This window comes from Molothrus ater, chromosome 14, assembly GCF_012460135.2.
Source record: "Molothrus ater isolate BHLD 08-10-18 breed brown headed cowbird chromosome 14, BPBGC_Mater_1.1, whole genome shotgun sequence".
Taxonomy (NCBI): domain Eukaryota; kingdom Metazoa; phylum Chordata; class Aves; order Passeriformes; family Icteridae; genus Molothrus; species Molothrus ater.
In genome coordinates this window covers 9626294-9654048 of record NC_050491.2, presented here as the reverse complement: position 1 = coordinate 9654048, position 27755 = coordinate 9626294, and the positions used below count along the sequence as shown (strand labels likewise).

General features: G+C 36.8%; 1 protein-coding gene across 1 annotated transcript in view; it reads right to left on the bottom strand.

Annotated features, from left to right (window-relative positions):
- The window catches only part of TENM1 (teneurin transmembrane protein 1), a 661862-nt gene that overhangs the window by 308508 nt on the left and 325599 nt on the right, over positions 1-27755 (bottom strand). The window lies entirely within an intron of this gene.

The following is a 27755-nucleotide window of genomic DNA, read 5'->3' as shown; positions in this document are numbered from 1 at the left end:
CAGTGTTAGTGGAGGGGAACTTCAGCTGGTGATGATCTCTATAATTTCATCATTTCTACACGATTTATACTCAAGAAAGCATACAAGGTGTAAAGGTTATTACCACCTGCTCTTTTCATAGCAGCTAATTCTGCAGCAGCACTTACTCGTAAAAATTGTGTTGTGCTGAAGAAATGCAAGGAACTGGAAAAGGTGTGCCTCTGAGGCTGGACCTGGCTCATCAGTCTGTCTCCATCCTGGTCTATGTTCACATGGATACTGCATACACATACTTATCAATTCCTAAAAGTCACTGAGGTTATTTACGTCATTTAGCTTGTGCATTCAGTCCCAGGAAAACATTGGGAAAAAGCATGCAATTCACTATTGTTGTTACTTCCTCGTAGGTTTCGTAAGTCGTTCGTAAGTTTCTGCACAGACCACCCAAAGTGGAGTCCTTTTGTTTACTATGTACTGTGGCCCAGAACGTAATTCATTTGGATAGTTTATGGTGTTTACATAAGTATTTGGGGAAAATAACATCTTCAAGGTACATATATAATATCATGGAATGCATAAATAAAAAACAATAAATTAGGTAAAATCATGTTATTCTATACATTACTTTCATACGAAGCCCAGAAAAGCCAGAAGTAACCAAATCTATTTCTCAATAATCTTGAAGCTATTCAACAATATTCATCATTAACTATTTCTAGAAGTTAATTATTTTAAGCCAAAACAGTCCTCTCAAATTTCTGTGATTTAGTCCTGGTAGATAGAGTCATTCTTCAGCAGAATAGATCAGTCTGAGTTCTTCTGAGCCTAAAGTAAAACGTAAATTTCCTTCCCAGTAGACGTTTGTTTTGGTTTCTTCTCTCTCTGGACAGACTTTACCATTTGTTTTTCATTTACACAAAAATTTGATACCATGGATTGAACTCAAAACCAAAGAAAGAAAAAGGTCTTGAATGAAGTCACCATGTTAGCCACAGAAACATAAACCAAGACAGCTGACCCATCTGGATTCCAGGGTTTAAGATAGTACCAAAGTCAAGTAAATATTGGTCTGCTGTGGGCAGACAAGGAACACAAATTAATATTAATTCTTCTTCTTGGAATCCTATAGAATTGCCTGTTGTAGTCATTAACATATAGTAGTCATAAAAAGATGATAGCCTCATCAAGGGAAGGCATAAAAAGATAACCGTTGGAGGTGGATGTTCAATTCTACCTCTGTCTCTTCAGCCACTGCTGAGGAAAATGAAACAAAGTGGACCCACTCAGCAGTGGAAAATTGTTGCCAGGTATCAAGTGGAGTGTCTGATGAATATGTGTGTGTATATTATATACATATATATGGTAATTTCAGATACCCATGGATGTTCCCTAATGAGTTAAAAAAACTCAAAAGATCTGCTTTGAGAACCACACAGATACTCTGTATTATTCCATGAGAATGATGCAGAAGAAAGTGTGAAATTTCAGGTGTGTTACATGCAAGGTCCAACAGAAATAGGAGCAGATCCCTGTGGGCATCCTGTGGGATAATAAGAGTTATGGGGAAATGTTCCAGTAGAAGTAACAGATACAGAGCTTTCCAAGAATCAGGATGAATATTTTTATACCTGGAAACTAGAGTCCTTAAGCACATCAAACCTAAATGCATTTAGAAAAAAGAATTCTGACCCTCTGATTTCACAGCCAAGCCTACCAAACTAGTTTAAAAGAAAGCAACAAGTAAAAATTGCTAGATATGCTGGTGCCAAATGAAGTTTTCTTACACAAGTAGGTTTATATAGTATTACAGCTCTCTGCAGTGGAGATTTTCTCTGTAAGTAGCAGGAGAAGCTATCTCAAGTGCACAGGTGCAACACTGCTGCTAAGGACTGGCTTGACACCTTTTGGCTCACTCAAGTTCAGATGAGCCTCCTGAGTGAATCATTGTCTCTACCTGGTGAGTTATGCTGAAGCACTGTTTTGAAGTTATTTTCATGCCTCCTGTAGGAATAAAGATCATTGACTGCATTGCAACAATCTGAGTTGAGACCTGAGACACAGCTGCTGGTCTCACAGCTGAAGAGGACCTTTTCAACCCACCCGGGGTAGGATTATCACCATTCACCAAAGTTCTGTCAGTCTATGCTTCTGAGATGCTGAAAGTTCCTCTTTGTGCCTCTATTGTTTCAATCAGATGAATTCCTCAAAAACTTCTCTGAAATTCTGGGGAATTTTTCCAGTTTATACTAGACTGCTTTCCTGATGACTGTGAGACATGACACTTCCCTAAACAGTTGAAGTGGTTGTTTGATTTGCCATTTGTGGAAGTTACTCCTTCTTACAGTTAACAGGCTTTAAAACACTCAGGCAAGAGGTCAGCCACATCCCAATGCTAAATACACAAAATACAAGGTTCAACTTCATAGGATCACAGAATAGTTTTTATTGGAAGGGACCTTTAAAGACCATTTCATTCCAACCCTCTGCCATGCACAGGGTCACCTTTCACTAGACCAGGTTGTTCAGAGCTCCATCCAGTCTGACCTTGAGTACTGCAGGGATGGGGCATTCACAGCCCCCTGGGCAAGCTGTGCCAGTGCCTCACCACCCTCACAGCAAAGAAGGTCCTCTTAATACCTCATCTAAACCTGTCCTTAGGCAGCTTGAAGCCATTCCCCCTGTCCTGTCACTCCATGTCCTTGTAAAAAGTTTTTCTTACAGCTCTGTCATTGACCTGTCAGGTACTGGACTTCGTTTCTTTCTGTCTTTTCAACAGAAAAAAACTATTTCAGAAAGGTGATGGAATATTTACAGTAAGTCCCTTAATACTGCTAGCAAACTACCCAAATATAAAGGGCATTGAGATCCCAGCTGTCTGACAGAAAGTGACAGAAGGGACTGAGTAGCACTAATAACAGTGCCCTGCCTCTTTTGGAACAGGGAGAAAAATTACAAGGACATTAGAGACATTGTCAACCTCTAAAAGACACTGTTGAGGAAGAGCCTGTTGGTGTACATCAACATGGGATCCCAACCATATCACACAAGGTTGCATTGTTTTTTTAAAACCCAGGTTTATACTTGATAAAACTAATGAGACCGATCCATCATGCAGAGTTTGCACCGTGGGTTTGGAAAATATCCATTTTTTAAAATGATACCTTACATCAGTCTGAAAGAAGTGCATGAGGTGTGGATGTAAAGATGAACAAAACAGAAGTTGAACTTTCCCCGATGCAAATTCTCTGTAATGATGCACAAACTGGAGGGTAAACAAGAATCAGGATAATTTTTTTAACACTTATGAGCATACCATGTCATTATATGTTTCTCTAGTTATGTGTGTACTGAAAATCGATACATCGCACTAAAGTGACATACAGGCACAAGGTCTTGCACTTAATCTGGGAACATTCAATTTTTAAAGATGAGAAAGGTGAAAGTGAGCTGTGAAACACCAATCAGAAATTTTTAATTTCTAGACCAAAAGAAGGGGCCAGAAAGTAGGGACAGTTGCTATTCTGTTTCATTCTCAGATGGCAGACCTGACTTTTGTTAAGCTAGGCTAAATACACTGAGGTGTAGAAAACTCTCTATGAAATTGCTTTCTCATATTATTACCAGTTCTTGAACGGGTTCTGCCCCAGAATTTCTGCTAGAAACCGTACTTCATATAGTAGAGCTAAAAGAGAAGTAACTGCAATTTCTGGTGAGATATTTCTTTCCAGAAACTGTACTCCCAGAACCAAATGGATAGAGAGAAGTGGATTTTTTTGAAAAAGAAATGAAAACTGATGCATTTTCATAGTCAAGTTGGTGGAAAAATGTACCAGAAATAGATTTGTTTACAGAACAGCTTCTACCATGCAAAAGACTGAAGGAAGCAGCACTGCCTTGTAGGATGTTTACAGGCTATGAAAGAGGAATCCAAACATGATACTGACTCTCTCTCAAGGCTCTCCATCACTATATGACACCGATCTCCTTTGTTCCCTTTTTAAAATTTCAAAGAAAAAATAGGTTTTACAGTGTCATGTCTCACATTCAGAAAGAACTCCTGTAAATAACTGCAAAACATTGTCACAAAATTCACCTCTATGCTATCTTGTTGCAAGATGCCTACTGAAAAAATCTGGCAATAGTTGGGCTGTTCATGTGCTGTGGCCGCTGTCTAACCAAAAATGCAAGCAAGTTTCCTGATAAATTCTCATATACTTGGATATATCGATTATTCTAAACTTGCAGTAGCAAAAATTATGCATCTTTCTCACAAATATGGCTCCTTCGTTAGCTTGCTATGGGGAGCAGAGGAAGCGCTGCGGTTTCGATGCCTGGGGAGGCGTGTTCCGGGCTGATTTTCCCATCCCATGAACACAAGGTGGTGCTGATGCTCCTGGCACCGGGGCTGATTCGCCACTTCCCAGGAAGCCTGGCTTGGGTGGTGGCCGCCGATGCGTAGTTCCAGCTATTTCATTTGCCTTAAGTTAATTATAAGAAATATTATCTATTAAGATAAAAAAATTTTGTTTAAAATTAAACTCTTGGGTTTTCTTTTTTTGATAAACTGAGGGAAAAAAGTCAATTTCCAACTGACATAGAGAACTTTTTTCTTCATTATTTTGGTTTGAATTCCAGAACCCTCCAAACAGACCAGTTGGATCTCCCAGCTTCCCTCCAAGACCCAAATAAAAATGAATTCTAGGTCATGAATAAAAAGGCAAAAAAATGTAAGAGCATCCATATATTTTCAGATCTTAAGAAAAAATTGAGAAAACCCATAAATTCACATGAAAGCAACTTGCAAAATGTATAAATAACTATACCGCCAGGTAATTGAAAGGAGCTGGAGTTATGAAAAGATTAGTTTAAATGCTTTGCTGCCTTTACAGGGAACTTCTTTGGTACTGCAGAAAGCTATACCTAAACGAGAAGATTTGAAAGACCTTTTACTAAGAAAGATGACTATTAAAAAACATTGTTGAAAAATATTCAATTGAAATGTGCATTCTGGAATATGAATGCATGCTAAAAGAGGTTTGAGTCTATCCACTTGCCCATTAGGGTGGAACTGAGGTAAAGCACTTCTGAAGAGAGATTAAGCTTCCATAAAACAGGGATCGTTTCTTTCCCAAATGAAATAATAAACTTCTCATTGCATTGAAAGCTGACACTGGAGAAGATAAGGAACATAAAAAACAAAGGCATTTCTAATAGAGTATTTTGGATACTTTGTTTCATCAGTCTCATGGTTACCTTCCAGTTTATTATATAAATAGGAAATCCTAATCAGGATCTGTTTTCAGATATATTTTATAAAGACATAAAGTCCCTTCTTCCATATTTCTCTTTTAGGTTCATCTGATAAATACACATTATCACGTTAGGGAGAATTCACAGTTCAGTGCAATATTTTTTTGACACAAGTGAACATACTTTAGGAAGGATAATCTACCCAGCCTTTTCCTGCTCCCTTATATTACATAATAATCCCCTGTGTTCCTGCTGCTTTTCTTCTTTCTTGTATTTCTGCTGATCTCTGTTGCTTATGTATTTACTTTTCCCTTAGGAGAGTATACAAAAACAAGACCTAAATATCTTAATCTCTTCAGCTTAATTAGACATGAAAGTAACTCTGGCCTCATTAAGAAATGTCCTGAAGCAACAGGTAGAATGGAATAAGATGAGTTTGAAATCTGATCCTGAGATCAGCTTGTAAGACAGTCCTAGTTATTAAAGCCTGGGAAATAGCTACTGTAGAGGAAAACTAAATGCTTAGTATAAGTCTCAGTGGAAGAGATGACTAATTAGAGATAATTATACACAGATTTCTTGCATTAAAAGTGCTTTAAAACATAAACATTCAAATTTTACTTAGACTCCCAAGTGCTTCCTAGGAGGCAAGCTTGCAAAAAATGTCTTTTAAATTATGTCAAATGCTTTTAAACTAAATGGTTTTTAAGAGGCATCTCACTGACAATTGTGATGCCTTGAATTTTCATGTTCACCTTCACTTTTGTAAGAAACTGCAATAAAATTTATGGCCTAGGTTAGTATCCCAATTGTCCTATAACAAAGGTAATTGAGAGTCATGCTGGACTAATTCGCTACTGTTCTCTAGCAACTTCAAATATTGTACCCAAAATTCACTTGATAGGAAGACATCAAACTGTCTTCAGAACTGAGGCTGAAACTATCAGAAAATTGATAAGTAACATAAAAAAGGATGCTGTGCTAAAAAATACGTTATCTATGAGATAAAACCAACCAAACAAAATCAGAACAGAAATTCAACTCAAATGAAACAAACCAAATGACCCAAAGTTTAGGATACAATCCATTAGCAAATTTCTGGAATACTTATTGAAAATGACAAAGGTTGGTGTAGAAGATTGTCAGATATCTTCATCCCTTAGCATCACTTACACTAGAGCAAATAGAGAGTTTCAAATTTTTACAAAGGAATTCCATTTTTTTTTCAGCTTTGTGCTTGTTAGCAAAATCACTCAAATTACTCCCACAAAAACTGCAGATTGAAACTGATGGACATGGGTTTTTTTGAGGTAATAAATTTAGACATATTTCACACAAACTCTTCTGAGGCTTGCATCATGATCATGCAGGTGTTCAGGAAAATCTAGATATATTTCTTTATTCAAGATTCATTAAGAAGGTTTTAATCTTTTAAAATATTGTCAATTCTTATAGTTCCTTGGAAAAACAGGAACACACTGCAATCAACCATTCATCCATCCACATGGATACCTGTCAGATTCCTTATCTTCTATTGATGTCAGAAGAACATATAATGCCTTTATTAACAGCCTCAACAGTGGGCAAGAGTGTACACTTGGCAAATTTGTGAATAATAGCAAGTGGAGAGGGGTGGTCCCTGCACAGCCCAGGGCTCGCAGGACCCTCAGGAAGTTCACTCAGGGTCAAGTCCTGCATGTGAGTGGAAAGGAGTCATGAGCCTGTACAGTGCAGAGGTGAGGCAGGACAGCAGGAGCACCTGGGAATCCTGAGGAACAAACTGAACAAGAATTAGCAAAATATCCCTGAAGGACAGCAGGCCAGGCTGCATCCAGCAGGTGGGGAAGCCATGCTGTGCCTCTCTGCAGGATGTCTGAGTCCACACCTGACAGATGGTTTAGAGCTCCCCTAGTACAAGGCAGACAGTAACTTTCTGGAGTGAGTTCAGCAGCATGGGACAGGAAAAAAGGCAACAGGCACACATGAGAAATTACAGCTAGATATTATGAGAAATGTTTTCATCGTGGAAATACTGGAACATGTTGCCAGGAGGGGTCTTATCTTTGGGAATATTCAAACTTGAAAGGTCCAGGCTCCCAGTGGGAGTAAGATCAAAAATTTCTTGGGATCCCTTCCAGCTTATTTTTTAGTTCTATGATCCATCACTTTTTTCATTACACCAAAAGAAAACAGGATAAAACCCCTTTCATATAAAGCATTCACAGTCACTCTATTATAACAAACTATTCCTTTTAATTTATTCAACCCAATTGTTCCAACGAGATAATACTCCTGAATACGAAATAATACAATCATTTTTTCAGCACTTCAAGTGAGGTTTATATCATCATTGTCCTTCCAGCCCTTACTGTCTTCTAGTTATGGTCATTGCTATCAGCAGATATTGAAAGAGATTATTGATTCTGAGTGAGTAAAGAGTTAGATTATGCAGCTGGTCATAACAAATAGTGAGTGTTTAATCACTGTGAAGTTTTAAAAGGGGCCGTTCTTCAAGTATAAAAATCTCAGGTTTTATAACTAGAATTGGTGCTTCACTACTAACCATGTCAATAGTTTGAAGTAAGAGCACATGTACAAGCTAAATATTCCCACTATTTTTTTTTCACTTGCCTCCCATCAGAACATACTGTCAGTGGTGATGGGGATAGAGAGTCAAGGAAAGCAGAGTGTGGACACCCATGATCATACAAAATACACTGCAATGAAAATAAGCACTGCAGGTGGCTATAAAAATGCCAGGAAAAGGCAATGAATTTGCAAGATTTGTCTTGCCAGTAAAAAGTGAAATAAGTAGAATATTGTGGCCACATTTGTTCTATAACTGGATTTTTTTTTAAGCAGAAAGGAATCTTTTTAGAAACAGTCTTAAGTCAAAATGGAATTGGACAGGAATTATTTATCAGACAGACAGTAATAATCTGTAACTGGAGGGTGTCTGAGTCTTACAGTGCTATAGCAAGCACACAGACAATTACAGAAATATTCTGATAATTATTATTGGAATTTGAGGGTGCCAGTTGCAGAAAGCTGGATCCCACATTCTGTAGCACATTTTTAACTAAAAGTTATGGGATGAAAATGTTAGTATTCAAGGCTGCTTGCTCTTCCCTGCTAATTTACATTTATATTCTTAATGTCTAGATTGAGCCTAGGGAAATTTAAAACTCTATTTCATTAATACTAACTTTTACAGAAATCCCAATATGCAGAGAAGTTCCTAGATTGCAGGGCTAGTTAGATGAGAATGCAGAAGCTAAATGTAATTGCTGGGTGGTTATGATAGTTAAATATGTACTGTCAGTTTTGACTTCTGAAATCCTTATAGACATCAACCTACTGTTCTAAAAAATATGAAGTAACAGAACAATTAATTAAAATATCTTTAAAACAAGCATTTTGAGTTTACAGATATGTTTGAAACTGTTCCAGCACAACAACATTGTGTTTGGTTTTTCAGAAGTTCCTGTGAAGAGTTAGATAATTTGATCTCTCCTTTTTTCACCTTCTGAATGGATGGCAAATTACAAATACATGTGCAGCCATTTTAAGAGTCCAGACTGGGTCGTGTTCTGGCAGGCTTTTGTGAAGTGCAGCCGTTTTACAATGCTAATGCAGCATTAATGGGCACCCATTTACTGGCTTTCATCAGCTCTGAGCAGAAGGTTCTGATGCAACTTCTTTAAAAATAAACCATTTAGAGATCTGGGTGCAGAAATCTTGGTCACCTGCAGAGATCTTTGCATAGATATATATATATTTGTGTATATATGTGTGTGTATACACAAATATATAGATACATATCTATACACACTTCTGCTTGGGCAACTGTGGGCTCAGGAGGAATAAGACTTGATAATTTTGTTACACAGAGATTTAGTGCCTTAGGTCAGCCTGCAATTTCTGCTAGGTACATTACTCCACACCTGAAGTTCTGAACTGCCTCAACCCTTTGGAAGCTCTGTAATCCATATTAATTTAAAAAAAAGGCAAAAAAATAAGAAAAAAAAAAGGGCATATTTTCTTTAAGTGACCACAAAATTCTGTTTGTATCCATCTTACACAGGTAAAACTGCATCAGTATAAGACAGTAGAGAATCAGATGGAGAATAAATAAATTAAAAGTGATTATGAAATATGCATGGGGCATTTATGAAAAAACATATTTTCTGCAAGGTAATCTCTTATGGAATTTATAGTACCGTATATCACCAAAGAGAGAAACTGGAGAAAAGGTTAATAGCTGGACTAATTAGAAATCCAGATAAATATAATTCAGCCTTCTAAACAGCATCACACTCTTGCACTTTAAATAAGAAGCTATATGGGAAATACTCTTTTGGAACCTATTGGTCTTTTCTGTAATATTTATTAGTAAACTACCATTCAATTCATTATTTATAAGTTTCTGACACCCATCTCATTTGTTTGATATCTAATTTTTATCAATAGTACTTTGTAGACAAGCAAGTACTTCAGGAAAGCAGAATGCACTGTAAATCTGCAATAGCCTTTGGGAAAATGTATTGAGTATGTAAACCTGACTAAATAACACATGGGCATATAGGACAGTAAGTTAAACTTACAGTTTTGCTATACTTGAAGTAAATTTTAATGTTTCTGTTATTCATCCTAAGTGCAAAATCTTTAATTTGAACTTTCACTGTGCAGCAATGGATCAGAAACACAATCATTCTCATGGGAATGAGAACAAAAGCACCAGAGAGTTCCCTCATGCTTCTTTCACCTAAGGCTTCTTTATGTTGTTTGTGTATTGGATGGGAAGAGAAGAATCAGTTTCAAACAATCTAACATAATATTTGGTAAAAAAACCAATGACTGGATGAAAAGTCTGCTTATAAATGAGTGAGTTCAGTTGTTTGCAAACTGATCGGCCCACATATGTGGTTAGATATATATATATATATATATATACACACACAGACATAATAGGGAGCCTTTACTCAGTATGGAAATATTATTACATATCCTGTGGTCTACTGATGGGATGTACATGTAGTATAGCAGCTCCCAGAGCTTTGAATTTTAGAATTTGGAAAAATAGGGCCTTAAGCCTATATACTATTTAAAAGAAACTAATATCTGGCTGTGGAAATGCATAGGAAAGGTTTCTGGTGGGAAAATAAATGAGATATGTCAATCTTTGTCGAAAAATGTAGAAATACTATGAGTCATGAGTAGAAATAATAATGAAATATAGGCAGAGTTGAAAGATAAATGGAAAAGTGCAGTAATACTTCTTAAAGCTGTGCTTTGCCATGTAACATAGCTAAATAGTATCTGTTGCACCAAATTTTTACAGCTGAAGATAATATTTTGCAGATTTAAATGCATTATTTCTTTACCGTCTTTCAAAGATCTTGCATTACTATAAATGCCGCAATTCTCAGTTGTTTGATAATTTTGCATATTTGTCACAAAAAGGTAAGTTTGTTTTTTCAGAGAGCTCATCAGAGGTAATTATTCTTTTGCTGGATAACCTCTCAAATGGAGAAAGAGCTTCTGTTCCATAAAACTCTCAGTGGTCACAGAGAGCAAAGAATTACAGACATTTATTTTTTCTCAAAATGAATAAAAGTGACAACTAGCCAAGCCTCTCAGTAACTGCAACTAAATGTGATGGCTTTCAGACTTTTGGATTCACTCCTGACATTCTTCCTGAATCCTATTCCCTCATCCTTGCTGGAGATAAAAAAGCAGGAGGACCAGAACTGATGGAATGCAAACTGCAAGGGTCAAAGGAGTTACTGCAGCCAGTGGTGCTGGAATCAATCTTGGCTGAGGGGAAATAGGAAGAAGTCCGACCTACCTTGCAGCTCCTGCTTCCTCACTGGCTGATGATGTGGGAGTAATGCAAAAAATAAGTAAAGACTCTTATGTCACTGTTTCAGAGCCACTGACTTAGGAACCAAGCACTAAGTTAGATCTACTCAAATTATTAGGTGCTGTTCCCAGTTTGGCAGCTGGACCATATTCCAGACCTTATTTTTTCTTCTGTTAGAACAGCACTGACACAAAGAACATTAGTCTCTATTAATGAAAAATATGTCATGGGAATGTGAAAAATCCCTATTGTTATTGTGTGGAAGAACAGAAGAGAAAAATGTAATAACTTTACAAGTGAAGAAAACAACTTTTGATATTTAGCTGCATGAAGACATGTACATAATGTTTACTGCACAGATTCTTTTGAACCAGTATACTATTCTTTTTAAAAGAAATTGTTAGTAATCTATATTCAAGAAATTTAAATTTTTACTTTCAAATGTGACCAAAAAACCCCTTCAAAAGCCCACCAAACAAAACCAAACTGTGCTCCAGTTGATAATCTCACACAGGCCTCCTATAAACACAAGCATTAAATCTTTATCTCATTACCTCTTTCCTTGTTAGAGGCTAAATGATACTTCTTTCCATTGTAAGAGGAATGAAGAGTATGCATTTTCTGAGCTGCTGAAGCTTGTTATTGAAATTAAGCTTTATGACACTGCTGTTTTCCATACTTGGACCCAGTCTATTGGATTTGTTTGGCTGCATCCAGAAATAAGAAGGGCAAATGTCAATGCATTTTGAAAAGTAAAAGCAAGGAACAGGTTGTTAAATGGGCTGAGTTAAGCAATCTCCTAGAAAGGACAGCTACTAATAAAAGTAGTATTGCTTGTCCTAATGTGCTCCTTCTGTGACAGCACAGTCCACACTCAACGATGTCATTTCCTTTTACATTTGATACCTTTGCATCTTTGTGGTTTTCAGTAAGATTGATTCCTTTAAAAAGGCTGGATGGCAAGGAACATCTCAACCCCTTCACTCATCCTTACATAAAAGAATGTATATTTCAGTGTTTATGAAGTGGTGAGAAAGTACTGCTTCTATTTTCCAAAGAATTCTTGTCAATTTTCCTTTCCACGTCTTATAAACCATATTGATGTGAATGCCTTCTGAAGTTACTCAGTCAAAAAAGTAATTCATTTCAGTAGAATGATTTCTGAGGCACATCACTGCCCTGTAGACTTTCATCATATTCCTTTCTTCACATGAAAAATGAGTACATTTCTAAACTGCAATTTTAAATATTGAATAAGGCTACTGATATCAATAAGTTTGATTATTCAAGACATGAGCTTACAAAGTGTTGAACACTATTATTATCAAGTACAAAGCAAGAGTGTGCAGCCTTTTCAATGTAGCTGCAACACTTTGGAGGATTGAACCCAAAAGAAAGAGAATTTACAGTTTACAAGAAATTAAGGTAGAGAGGTGGAAGCCAAGATCTGGCCCTTTAGATTATTTAGATATCTTCATGTAGAAATATATACTTAATTTATATTAAAATTCATTCAAGAAATGATCAATAATTTTTATCATTTTAGCCATGTATCACATCTATTTCATAGTGTTCATATTCCCTTGGATCAAGGTGTTGGCAGCTCTGGATATTTAACACTTCATTAACACACAGTATTAGCGTGTAATAACAGGTTATACTGACAACAATATGCACTTTGCAATTTGACAACATTCATTTAGAATTAGTAACAGAGGCTGAGCTAGGAAGCAATTATGTTATAAATGGGATAGAAGAGAAAACCAGATTTTTTTGTACTTTACTAATAACAATGTACAGATGTTAGGGTCCTGAGGAGCTTCTATGTTACCTTCATATTTTCACACACTGGTATGGAAGTAGAAGACAAAGGAAATTAAACATATGACAACCCTAGTTGCCTCTGCAGTTTCTCTGTATTTTACTGTGGTAATTCTAGGGGGAAATGTTTAGCTCTGTGTCCCATCAGTTTTCCAGTCTAGTTTCTTTCTTAGAAGTCAGATGAAATTCTGATGAGGAATGGGCACATATTTATCTTTCTGCTGTATATGTATCATCTTGGAACATTAATGTTTTAACTAAAAAATGTCCTTTTTTTTGAGCAGCTTAATAAATAGCAAAGGCACTTGTTTGGAATTAGGATTCCTGTTCTGTAAATGGTTTTCAACATACTTAATATGTGCTTTGATTCTTACAGTTCTTTATCTGCTCCTTTATTTCAGTAGAGTTTTCTTCTTTAAGGAGTACACACTGTGTTTTTTTTGCCCAGGGTGTTCTGATTCATCTGATTCTACTGTGCTTTACTATTCAGTTGTCACAATTTCAAAATTTATTTTCTTTTCATCAAGAGCTTTCTCTTTCCATGAGGTATAATTTTATTTACTTTTTCCCTTTTCTTTTGCCCTTTCTGGTTCTTTTTGATACCTCAGTTAAAGGAAGCAGCATTTTATTTAATGCTGTTGTCAACCATGGCTGAATATATTACTACAGTGTAAATTATTCTGCTTTCATGAAACACTAGAGGAATTGTAATCATACAAATTCTGTTAAGTCAATGGAATAACTTTATTGAATGACAGAAAACAATATCCTCTCATTTCACTAATCTAGAATCTGCAAATTTGATAGCAACATATCACAAGCACTGAGCCTTGTTTGCAGGTGAATAGATAAAGGCCAGTAGAGAGCAGGTAAATCTCGGAAAACCTCATCTTACATTGTTTGCTTGGGCTGGTTTACGCTTTAGGGGAGTTCCTTCAATTTGTGTATCTGAGAATGCAAGACAATGAAAAATGGTTCATTAAGTAACATTGGGGCATTTTATATCTTGTCACTGTGATTCCAGATTATCCTACTTTACTGTATTTTTTTTAAATGTTGCCTGTTTATCAGCGTCAAAATTAAGATCAACATAAAATCTCATAATCTAGTCAAAGATGTCAAGTAAGAAAATGACATATTTATTGGTTTTTATAATACCAATGTTTTGAAATGATATCACAAATTTCATCTTCCCTTAAGGGACACTGTATAGAAGGAAATACTTTGTAATTAAAAATTTTAAGATAGCATCTGGATGTGACTGTTACTAAGGTTTTACTTTGGCAGGAGATTGCAGAACTGCAAATGAAGGTCTATGTTTTGAGAAGAGGTTATACAAACATCTTTAAATCATGGATTTCCATTCTCTGAGTTTCTGTATTTTGCCTAGAATTCTGGCCTTTGTCTTGCTCTTCAGCTATGAATTAACTGTAAAAGAATTCATCAAAAATTGCAACTGATCCAATCCCTAGAATAAAATTCAGTTCAGTTTCTTCAGTTTTTGTTGGTCTGACTGGGAGTAACACAGCAGGAGAATTATTTTTTGTCACTGAAATATGTACAGGAAGCAGTATCACTGAGTAAGCAAACATCAAATTTGTAATGACCTGGATACGCTCCTAGGTTGATAAATGGTGCATAATAAATTGTACAGCTCACCAAAACAGTGGTGGCTTTTTAAGTGAAATTCTTGCATGTATCAAAGTTTCCCTTTAGCTTTTGAACAAAAGGTTTGCCTTGCAGTCTTCAGTCCTCTTGAAAAATAATGCTGATCTGCAGTATCCTCAGAACAGATGTTTTTAACCTGTGTCTCCCTCGTGCTGTGAGTAGTTCTACTGCCACCAAAGAGCTTCAGCAGCTCTGTCAAGTTCTCTGCTAGTCTGAGTCATATTTACTCCATATTTTCAAAGGGTTTCTCTGATATGACAGGCAAAAGAAAAAGCAAAATAAGCAAGGAGAGGTTTATAATGGCAGCTATCTGTTGGAAAGTATGGGCTGTTTTATTCTTTAATATTCTACAGACATTAATCTGATTATTCCAGGATTTCCCACTATTCTCTGAGAGCCATCGAAATAAGATGTCTTTACAATACAAGTTATTAAAATCTATTTCCATGACACTCTCAATAGTGTGTGTGTTTAGGTATTTAGTCTACATCAGAATAGGAAATCAGTATGGAAAAAAAAGGAGTCTCCTCCTTCCTAAGGGTGAACGTTGTTTCTCATCTTTGATCGTGAGAACATGTTTCAGTTTATGGTTGGGAGACAGGCTCATTTTCTTCTGGTACTGATAGCAGCTATCCATCTCTGCTCTGGGAGCCACACATCTGCACCTTCAGACAGAATGTTCTGTCAATTGGTTAAGGCAGCTGTGATGGAAATTTTTATCCAGAGGACATTTCAAATACAGAGCAGCAGCCCCATGCTGACATCAGACATAAGTGCTGCTGAAGCCATGCAGCTGGCAGGAACAGTGTGCCTCCCCACTACCTCTGGCTCCAGTGACAACATCCTGTCCATAAAAGCTGCTTCTCAGGGGTGAAATGGACTGCCTTTACATTCCTTTCTACTGTGTGGTAGACAAATAACTGACTATTAAATTAAATAGTTTAGATTGTACCATGTAAAGAAAATTAGTATGTCTTGGTGCTGATCTTCAGCTGTAGTCAAATAAACATAATTTTCACTGCACGTGCCCCATCTGGCCCCAGCCAATTGTATCACAGCAAGGCTTGGTGATGAATATATCCACATCACCAATACCATAGTAACTACTATTAAGAGAAGGCTTCATTAGCAGCTCTGACAAGGAGGCAAGGATATAGAAGGGAACAGCAACAAACTTTATCCAGTTTTTAAAATAATGACACTTGAAGGTCATGGCTGTGGTAGCACTGAGAGAACTCCAATGCCACGTCTGCTCCTCAAGCCACCAGATCTTTTGGTGCTGAGACCATAGACTTCTCTCATGGCACTAAAATTTTAGATTACTATATCATCTGAGATATGCTTCAATGTATAAATATAAATAAGTCTTTTAGCTTGATATAGCAGCAATGAATATTTAGAAGTGAATATCTTTCCATTACTATACTCAGTTTATTCCTTTTTGTTATCTAAGAATTCTGATCTGTATGCCTTTGCTCTTACTGAGTGGATGTAATCCAGTATTCACAGCATATTGATAAGTCTAATTTTAAAATCTATTTGTTACATCTATTTCTCTCCCACCCGCCCCCAAATTTGTCATCCTCATGGAAAATATAACACTGCAACCCTGAGTTAAAAGATGAACATATTGAATAGTTGTTTTGCAGCAATATATTTGCACAGCATTATCTGTGGCTGGCCTCTGACTCACCCCAAATTAAGGCCCTATTTTTGCTGTGTAATGAGCACAGTAGAAGAGTATCTTGGGACTGAAGACAATCTCGAGCAAACCCTACAGGTATGAGATGTGCAACTAACTTGCCATTTGATGCCTTGCTTTACAGTTATTGTTTGAGAGAAGTGGATCTCCGTGGATAGAGATGGAAATCCCACGGGTGACATGATCAGGACACGTACAGTGGAATCTCCTGCAATCTCCTCCCCCTCCATCCCCATCTCTCCACCTCCACTCTCCTGAGCTTTCTCACCTCTGCCCTATCCAAGCACCCCAGGTGTAGCACAAAACCTTTCACAGGTCACTGCTGTGCAATCAGGGTGATGTTCTGACACACAGGGAAGCCCCACCTGCCGCACACACCAGGCCATGCCCCCAGCCCGTGCTGCAGCCTCTCCCCAGCTGCTCTCAGTCTGTCCTTCCATCCATCAGATGACATTTCAGGGACTGTATTTGAATGGACCATTCAATGGCTAATGTGCTTGCCTTCACTTCAACCATTGTGGAAAGCGCAGGATTTGGTCACAACTGTTCCTAATATTCGAACATTACAACACTAGAAATGTCAGCTGTACAGAAAAGCTTATACAGAGAAAATGAGTGACCTGACAAGTTTTCCAAGTACTTGAAAAACTATGATTCCACTAACACTTAATCTGTATTTAATTTTTTTCCAGAAGCATTAAGATTTTGCTGATATCAGAAGCTGATATCAAGATCATAAGGTGAAGAGCATCCAATACCAGGAAAATTGCTGCAAAAGGGACTGATCTAAAGAATATATCACAAAGGAAAAAAATAGTTTCTTTTTTTATACATTGTTCAAATACAGAATGCTTTTTAAAAGAAACTTATTTCAAGTCCAGCTCACTAAAAAATCTCTGATAGATATCAACACTTAACTTTTATTTATTTCTTTTTTATCCAGCCATACCTCAACATCATTTTATTTTATCCTTAGCTGACTGAAATCTTTGTGTATTTCTCTAAACTCCATCTGTATACTAATAGTGTCACTTCTGTCTTCAGGTTTTCAAGCTTGCTGCTGATGGAGACTTTTTCTGGACATTCTGTAAAGCATTTTCCATTTTAGTGGTAATGCTATTGACCTAAGAGTTTCCATCATGCACTAAAAAGTATTACAGGTATAAATCTCTATTTCTTTGTAAAGATCCATAATACTCTGTGCCAAAAAATTCTCAAAGTCATGAAAAAAATTACAGAATCATGTTCCTATACCAAAACAGAAAGTCCTTCTAGAAGTGCAAAAGTAACATAAGTTATTAGAAATCTTATTAAAATATTACTGAGGTATTAGTGCCTGACTTTAAATAGACTGTGAGTAGCTATTTTAAGAAGTAACTAGGGAATATTTTTAGATACTCAGCCTTCTAAGCTGGAGCTTTAAGTACTCATATCACATAAAGTTAACATTCTTGTACTATAAAATCTCTTAATAATAGTTAGGAAATGGGGAAGGAGAGTACACTGTTTCAATTTAATTCAAGTATTCCAAAAGAGAAATTCACATTAAATTTGGCAAGAGTTGTCTGGCATTTAAACTAGATGCAAAATTCTGAATGCAAATTTTTGTGCCACTTGAGAATGAATACAAGATATACATATGCTTTATTTGAACTCAGTTGTAGTAGTAAAACTTATCAAAATTTGGATTATAATAATATTAATTAAGTTTCAATGGATTCAGAACCAAAATGTGGATTTCTTCTTGGAGTACTGCCATAGAGATATTTAAGGTCAAAAGCACAGCTGGAATAAGGAGTTGTGCCTATTCTTAGCTCTAAGGATCCCATTAAGGTTTATGGAAAACACAGCAGTGAATCACATTGGAATCAGATGCCAGAGGTTCATTATTTCATTGGAATAAACCTACTAATCTTTCCACAGATCATATCTCAAAAATATGAAAAAATCAAGTAGAAACACAGATTTACCAACTTTTTATGTTGGAAGATCCTGCATAGAGATCTATTTCAGCTCTGAGTGTGTCAGGCTTAACTTTGAATGACCTGGTTTTGGCCAAATGTGTCACAACTTCAATGTTATTTAAATGTGGGGTGTTTTGTGTGTGAATATAAGCAAAGCCCTTGCTGCTTTAGATAAGCAGATGACATTCCATTCCTCTTCGTTTCCCTCATTAAAGCAAAGAAGTTGAATATTAATGAGTGTGGAGAATTATGTTGTCATGCATGTTAGTCTAGAAAATATAAATTCATCTCATAAAAAAGTCAAAGGATCAAAGAAGGTTTTTACTGTTAATTGGAAACAAAGTGTCAACGGTGTCCTGATTTAAAGGGCACTCAAGGAGGATAAGGGAGGGGTGGGGCTTTTTCTTTTCCAAAAAGGAAACATAATTAAGTAGAAGAAGAGTTATTAGTATTTTTTTACTAAAATCCTTTTCGTTGCCTGTGTCATTCCTGATGTTCAAAGTAATATTAAAAAGAAAAAATATATTCTTGCAAACATAATTCAACATTAATAAAAGTAATATTAATATAGCCAAGAGCACTTTGTTTTTAAATCTACACATTTAGTGCAGCTAGTATGTTTTTATTGTTCTCTTGGTAAGTAAGCTTAGAAATAGCACATTTAGCTTGTAGCTAATTAATAGAAAATAACAGAGGATAACCTCCATATTTTGCATTCTTGTGCTCAGCCCTAATTGCAGCAGCAAAAATTGAGCCTGTGCTTCCATAGCAAGTCTGGAAATTCTGGATTTCTTGCACACACTCTTGCACACAGCAGAGCAATAGAGTGAGGGAACAGTTCTGTGTTAATGTTTTTAATTAAATATGCAAACTGTAAACACTAAGGGACAGACCTCTCACTTTTCTGATGAGAAAACCTCTATACCTTTACAAAACATAAGGACATTACTCAGTCTCCTCAAACATTTCTTAGTTACAGAATTCTTCAGATACAGCTTACAGAAGGCTCTTATTCTTTACTGCAGCAACAGTAGATGTTAATTCTTATTTTCGTATGAACAGAAATTTGATGAAAAAAGGTGAAAACCTATTGTTTACATTCACCCTAAAATGCAGTGCTAAAGTCAAGTGGATATTGACAAACCTATCTGAAACCTTCCTGGTCTTTTTATATGATCTCAAATGTAAAGCTTAAAATGTTGTAAAGTCATATCGTTTGGTCAACCAATTAAAATGCTCTAATATGTATTTATTTGCATGGCAAAATCCAAACAAAACTATTCAGTATGCTCCTCCACATGCCTCAGCTGAAATACTCTGAGAATAAATTAATACCATTTCTCAATTCTTGATTTTACTAGAATAACTGTTAATAACATCAGTATTTAATTAACCTGAAATAGAATAGAATAAAGATAGCAAAATAGCATAGAAGTATGATACTGGAAATCATTACTGCTTAGAACAGAGTCATGTGAACTTTTTTTCAGTAGTAAGGGAATTTACATGATTACAAGTGCAGTGGGTGTCATTAAAATTTCAACATTTGCCACCTTTTGTCATTGTAATTCTGCATATATTCAGGGGCAGTGAATTTGGAGGTCTTAAAGCATCTGCTGCTTCTATATAAGTTGCAAATTTTATTTCATTATAAAATAATTTGAATGTTCTGCTGATAGGATTATTCTGCTTCCTGAGCTTGCTGCTGTCACTTTTCTTTGAACACAGACCCTCTGGGGCAGTCACCCCAACGGGCTATTCCATTACTATTGTTCAAAACCAGGACATTTGTTTTTAATTTTAAAGTTTCAACTCCATTCCATTAAGCTTGCAAAATGGCAAGTCAGTGAAAAAAAATCTCTTCTTAAAGACGCGAATGCATGGGGAATATTTTAGGATATATATGACTAATCACTCCTTCATCTCTAGGTAAGCTGTAGACAGGAGTTAATTGCTCAGCTTTCAGAAACAGGACTTTGTGCATGCCTGGGTGGGGAATAGCCCTGTGCCTATAAAGCAATTCAGCAAGAGTCATTAATTCCAGCATGACATGAAGCAAAATCTAATGTGGTTTCAGATTGATGGGAAATTAATCATTTTTTCTTGTCACCACTTGAGACACAGAATCTTCGAATCATTTAGGTTGGAAAAGGCCCTTAAGATCACCAAGCCCATAGGAAAACATGAAGGCCAAGCCCAAACTGGAGAGCTTAGGGAATCCATGCTGAGGAGCAGAAGCTTTTAGGCTTCGCTCCTGGATCAAGAACTGTGGGGTCACAGTCAGGGGGGAGGCAGGGTGGGGCAGGGGGCTGAGCCAGGGAGACAGAGCTGCTCAAACACCCTCCCAGCTGGGCAGCCTGCACTGTCCTGAGAAAAACAGACCAGCTTTCTGCATGAAATGCCATGTATTCTGCACTTACATCTCATGTGTCAGGGCTGGATGGTAACCAAGGCTTCAGCACTAATGTCTAATCATGGTAGGACAAGCAAATGCTCTGACTTCTCCAGGAGGGCCCTGATACCTCTTTCCAAGAGCAGCAGCCTAGCTGCTGTCCTCTTATGAAAGGATTTTCAAAGTTTAGACTTCAAAATATGCTTTTCTATTCAGCTCCAAGGAAAAGATTAACAAAAAAAGATCATTTTTAACTGAACAAGAATGTTACATTTTCTTCTTCAGTCACTGCTTTCATATATTTGCTTAGATTTAAATATATAATTAATAAGATCAATGTAGTTAGAAATGTAAAAGATCTCTTTAGATTACCTCGTCCATCTTTGCCAGCACAGCATAATTTCATCTCTGTGTTGTCTGTTTTCTCTTGAAACCTTGATAATCTATGGACTTTTTTTGTCTGTCATAAAATGGCAATAGCTCTTGGTGTTGAGTGAAGTCATGTACCACACAAGTTCACCTCATTCATGGGGTTTATATGTTTTGACTACAATACCCTGCATAGAATGGTGCATACTATTTGAATTTTGCCTAGGAAAACTAATTCATGATGAGAGCAGAATCATACTGTCAGGGAATTGGTTTAAAGCTGTAACCCAGAGCTTCCCAACACAGGTAATTTGCTGTAGAAACACAGTACAGGAGATATGTCCACAAGCACACACAGGAGGGCTATTTGTGGAGGTACTTATTAAGAACAGTGGGAGTTTCTCCAACCCAGTGTGCTGCCTGTCTGTCATGTGTTCAAATCACTTAAAGTGAATATAGGAATATATAAAATATATATCTGAACTTTTTTTTTAATGTAGAAATACACAAATCTGCTGCTGAACCACAAAAAAAATCAATGTTTGTGATACTGGTGAAGAAGACAACAGCCCTGGATATGCTGAGAGCTGCCCCTTAGACAGAAGCGAACAAGAACAAATAGCTATGACTTGCAAAAAATCAAAACTGCTTTCAAACAACTCTTACTTAGCACAGCCTTCTTCAAGAGACTGAGGAAACCCTAAATATTTTTTATCCATTTAGTTTTAAATATTATTTGTGTGTGTATATGTATATGCACATGAAAGTACATTGATATTTAAATGACTTATTATGAAGGAAACATTCAGTTTGGAACCAAATGTTAATAGACTGGTTTTTTTAAGTCTGAAAAAATGCCTTGGAGCTTTCCACACTTTCTTAATGCAGCAAAGTCTTAAGAACTTAATGAGAACAATTAGAACATCAATATTGTCAATAATTGTACTTCAGAGCATTTTCACAGAGACCTCAGACTACTGAGGTTGTCTGCAGTCTGAAAGAGTGACAAATTCTAGAGTGAGGAACAGCAGAAAATGCTATCTAGAAAAACCTGCTGGGACAACATAACCTTTGTTGAATATCTATTTAAAATTCAGACAACTCAACCACTAAAACCTCTACCTTAAAGAAATTAAAGGAAGGGGCACCTTTTCTAACATCCAAAATCCCCTTGCCAGGGCCAGCTGTCTCCAGGCTCTAGCCAGCTGTCAAAGGCTCTAGCTACAGATTTTCAGCTTTTATCTATCTTTTTGGGAACAAACAACTCCCCAGTTCTCTGTGGAGTACTCTAATTAATGAAAGCTCATGCATTTATTCTGCACAGTACATAAACCTACTCACAAAACAAAGCAGAACAAGGCTCATCACATCACTCTCAGTCTGAATTTTCCATCACTGGGAAGCAGGAAAGGTAAGATCAGTTGACAGATTCAGGGCATGGGACTGACAGTCAAGGAGGGGAATGGGGGCCCAAAGAGCTTGTGCAGTTTCTGTCCTTGGAGGTTTTCAAGACCCCTCAATAAAAATCCCTGAGCTGCCTGGCTGAACCTTGACCTTTCTCAGCAGGAAGGTGGACAGTGTGTGTGAGCGTCTGAGCTCTTTGAACGTGATCCTGCTGCCATCCCTTCACTTTCTGTCTCCATGTTCAAACTGGTTTTAAAACAGGAACTACCCATACAACAAAGAATAATTAAGATGAGTGATAAGTAGACTCAGTTATCAAGGTTTAATACAACTCAGATGTTGCCTGAACACCCTCTTGAACAGCTTTGATCACCCTCCTATTTCTAGGAGTCTCTTCACTTTATGATTATAAAGTCCGCCAAGATGAAACGCACTCCATGAATGCCATGTATATTCATTTTTCCTGTATTTTAACCCAGTTGATGGATCAACAAAGACAGGGTTTACTTTCATGACAGATACCTGCTAATTTTGCTCTGCCTCATGGAAACATGCAGCTAATCTGAATGTACTGCAGTGATTTCTCTTCTTGTTTTATCATGTCAGACAGCTCTCTCCTATTAATTCAGGACATCAAAATCTATGCCAGTATGCAAGGGATTCAGAAATGCTCCACTACTTATTTTATGTGTAAATCCACAATTTGAGGGTAAACCAAACAACCAGAGCACAAAGACTCTATGATTCAGAATTGGCATGCAGAAATAATCAGGTTTGTAACCAAGATTATGACCAGAGATTTTAAAGATTTTTTTTAAAAATGTAAGGATAGGAAATTTCCTCCAGTGAATCTTACACAAGTATTAATACAATCTCATTTGTTTTAAGCTTATGCTATAATTTGCCTTTTAGTTTATGAAGAAGAAAGCATTTGAGAATATTAATTTTCTTCTCTACCAGTCTTATTGATTTATTAGTATATTAGATTTATCAGCATCAGTTAGTCTAACTTAGGGAACAGTCTGAGGCATTACATAATGAATGCAACAGTGAGATTGCTGTTTAAAGAGTGAAAAATTTCCCTTCTGAAAATATGCCTCATTCCCATTGACAAATTGTATCTAAACTTGGATATCCCATCAAAAAGGCTGAATTTATAAAGGCAGTGAAATAGTTTTCCCTCCACTTCCTTCAGTACTAATATATACAAGATGAAAGGAAAGTATGGAGTCCATAATAGCACAAGACTTCGTTTAATAGAAACAACAACAAAATCTATGCTGTGCATGTTGGAATTTGGAGAACATATTTAGCTTAACAAAGCTTTAGTAGTGAAAAATTTCAGGTGTTCTGAAACTTGCTGACTGCCTCTGTTGAGAACTCCAGCTCTTACAGTGCCCAAACCCTCTGCCCTGGAGGCAGGACAAACATCTTACAGAAACTTTCTCTCCTCTTTAGTCTATTCATGCAAAATTACACTTTGCAGCCTGTCTATGTGAACTGGGGAAAGGGGAACAGTAACAGAGGGAGGAGAAGGAGAAGGTTGCCTTCATGTAAACTAATTATTTTCTCTCAAGATCCTTGCAGTAACAGAAATAATTGCTGAGTTTCATGAAATTCAGGAACTCCTCCAAGTAACAGTTTGTCCCTGGCCTCACAGCAATGCTTTGAGAGGCACAGGTGGAGGCTGAGCCAACTCCCCTGTAAGCTCATCTCCTGATGCCACAGGCCCAAATCTCATACACAGCTCCAACCAAACACCAAACTGAGCCACAGTTGCACTGTGAAATCCCATGAGATGTTTACACCAGCATGGAAAGGATGCAGAGTTACTCAGATATGGTCTCTACATTTCTTGTTTCTGAATGAGGCTTCTGACACCCAATTCAAAACTGAAATGTGTTTAACAGAGGGTGAAGTTCCAGTTAAAATATGTAAATAGGAAATTTCTGTTTAAAATGGCCTCAGCTGTGACATGTGAGTTGTGATACATGAAGCAGTTACTGCTTTTTACTAATTAAATTAGATAACAATTTTCCAGTTTGTGTGATACAGTCAGAATATGACTTATTACCTCTGAGTAGCTAACTAGGCTTGAACTAGACAATATATTTGAAAAAAATAAAAGCTTTAGCAAGAATATTTGTAGGATAATTTTGACCTCATGAAAATACATATGTACATTAATAGGCACAGATTGTCTTGTGTACAAGAAATGTACATACAATGTACATACATACAAAAATCCTATACGTACAAAATGCATATACAATATATTCAATGTATTGTATGTAACATATGGATAACTTATTTCACTTCCATCTCACAAGAATTAGAGAGACTTAGCTCCTTAAATCATGTAGCCCTTGTATAGAGAATGAGCCAATTGAAATTGGGATACTGATGTGACCTGTTCCTGTGGCAGATCATATCAAAATACGTTTATTGGAAAGAGTTCCTCCAAACCTTTCATTTTGAGCACTCATCTGACATTGACTCAGGAGAAGAAAAGATACCAGAGGACAGCAAAGCCAGGTACAAGATGACCAGCCTGGAAATATGGACTCTAAAATTTTCTGAACCAGAGGTTGTACCCAAATTTTCTCCAGGACTGTACTGGGAGAGTTGTTCTGTGGACTGGAGGATGTCAGTGATAGGTAAAGGATGTGAGCAGTGGAATGAACATGGCCTTGAGCATAGGCTCAAACTTGGTCCTCCACCACTATGAAAAATGTACCTGGTGAAAGAGTTCCTGTGAAAATGTTTTGCACACCATGCATGTACAGACTTATTACTGATGTTCTTGGGACTCCAAAGACTGCGTCCCTTAGATTTGACAACGCGTATAAGAAAAATAAGGTTCAACTAGGAACGTATCTGTTTCTGACAAGAGAATGATGGATAGAGCCCCTTTACTCACACTGACAGAAATATCTTTGTTGATGAGCCTTGTGTTTTGAAGAAGAGAAGGAATGGTGAGTACCTACCTTTATATATGTGAGGTGAAATATTGCATTTTAGACTGGAATGTATAATTTCATAGATTATGAGTTTTGTCTAATGACTGACTGCAAAACTGATATTTCAGGGTTTAGCACTTCAATGATTTATGGTCTTGTCAGCAAAGTTTTAATACATTCTATGTCTGCAGATGTTTCTGCAGTTGTGACATGCTATAAAAAATCACAATGGTCAATTGCCCTCCAGTGCTTTTCATGACAAGTCTGTGGCAGAAAAGTCAAGTGTAGTGGAGCTGCTATGACTGGAAGGGATAGTTTAGTCATTAATTTTAGCAAGATAATCACTAATAAGTGATTTCTTATTGTTACCAATGCTTGCAGCCCCTTGTGCTTCCAAAGGTGTCAAGAAAAGAAAGATTAATTGAAATAAAAAAGACAGGAAATTCAACTGAAAGCATTGCAACAATAACACCTTTTGTATGTACAGACCTGACTTCCTGATATCTAATTTTGGGCTAAATTTGCTCCAGTAGCTAAATAGAAACAAACTTACAAACAAATCCCCCTCATGTTTCTCTCTCAAAATTATTTTCTCCTAACTGGAAAAACTGACTCCTCAAAAAATCCCAAGCAGGATTGGTTGTTATAAGTGGATTTTGTTACTTGTGAAGTATGGCACTTACAGTAAGGTGTTGCTCTCCAACTGGTTTGGGGTCCATCAGGCTGTGGAAGAACCAGCATCTACAGCAGTGCTGCTTAATACAGGAATATCTGTATAATCTTTTGGCACACATTTCTCTAAGACCTGAATAAATTTAAACTTCAAAGCACCCTCTATTCTCAGAAGCAGCACTCACTAAATCCCAAGACTCCTGACAGCTAAAGATCTGGTCCTTAGTTTTGTTTGTTTTAATGTTTATTTTTATCCTTCTGTTCCATTCATATAATTTTCAAAGCTGTGTTCACTACCTATAATTTTGATTTGCTGAGAGTACTTTTGTCTCATCCTAGGCATGAGAAAGAACAGGGAACAGTGATACTACATTGTTGTGTGGCAGATCAGGGGTGATACACAGCCAGCTTGGTAGCTTCTTGGAAATTTACATCATTTATTCTGCCTTCCTTCCTTCAAACAGCTTCTCAGTCAGTCACTGGTTTCATGTTTTGTTTGACAGACTTATTTTCAGTCTAACTGAGGTCATTGAATTGCAAAGGAAGCTAATGAGTAGGAGCACTACAACACTCCCACACAGACAGGCTCTTCCAGCTGGGTGCCACACAGAGCCCTCACAAAACTCCAGCAGACTTCTTGAGCAGCAGTGATGTATCAGAATGATACATTGCTTAAAGAAAAAGCCCTTCTTTGATAAATGTGTAAGTAAGAATACAAGTAAACAAAACTAAATTGCAAAAGTTGAGATTTATTCTTAGACAATGTTTGGCAAATGAAGTCAATGTACATCTAAAATTGGTGTGTCTGCTACAGGGTGTTGTGAGGTAGCTCCTAAGAAGCAAAGAAAATAAACCAAGAATTGAGCAGTTTTTCCCCTGACTGATTTATCCAATGGAGTAATATTAAAAGGACATTCACACACATACACACACACAAAGGAGAGAAAGAAAAAAGAAAAAAAGGCAGAAAAAGAGCTGAGTTTCATCATGATCCTATCATATACCTCTTCTTCCACAGCATGGAACCATCAGCAAGTGTGACTGCAGCATTGCTGTAGATACGCTGTCCCTTAAAGCCCTCCACATTTCTCTGTGGACCCTGCATGCCCTTCCACAAAGCTCAGACAGGCTGAAGGTCACATGAGAAATCAGCTGTTTATTTCAAGATTGTGAAATTCAATGACTCTGGGATATTTAAGCCTGGATATCTCTGGCCCTTCCAGTTTTATCGTTAGCTGCCTACATTACCAGTGGCTTGCACTACTACTACAGCTACTACTACTAATCAGTCTGGCTTAAGAAATAGTTTTAGGAACTTGTTATTTAAGAACTTTTTTTTTTAGAGAGAAGCAAAACCACAAAGTAACTAACTTCTCTGATGTTTACTCTCCTAAACAGTCAACATCTGACTTCATAATTTATCCTTTATAATAAGGAAATCAACAAATTCAGCTTAAATTTAGCTGTAAAAGCCTTAAAAAAATTACTATGAGTAGGCAAACACATGGCAACAGATTTTAGCTCAACTAGAATATGAACAAACTCCCATATGGTTGCGTGAGCAATCATGACCAAAACAAGACTATATATCTTGTAAAACGAATAACAAACAACTATGTTTTGACAAAAAAACCCTTCACTGCTTTATTTGCATGGAAAAAATAACTGTTTTTCTGAAAGTTTAACTACAGGAATTTCTGGATTACTAAAC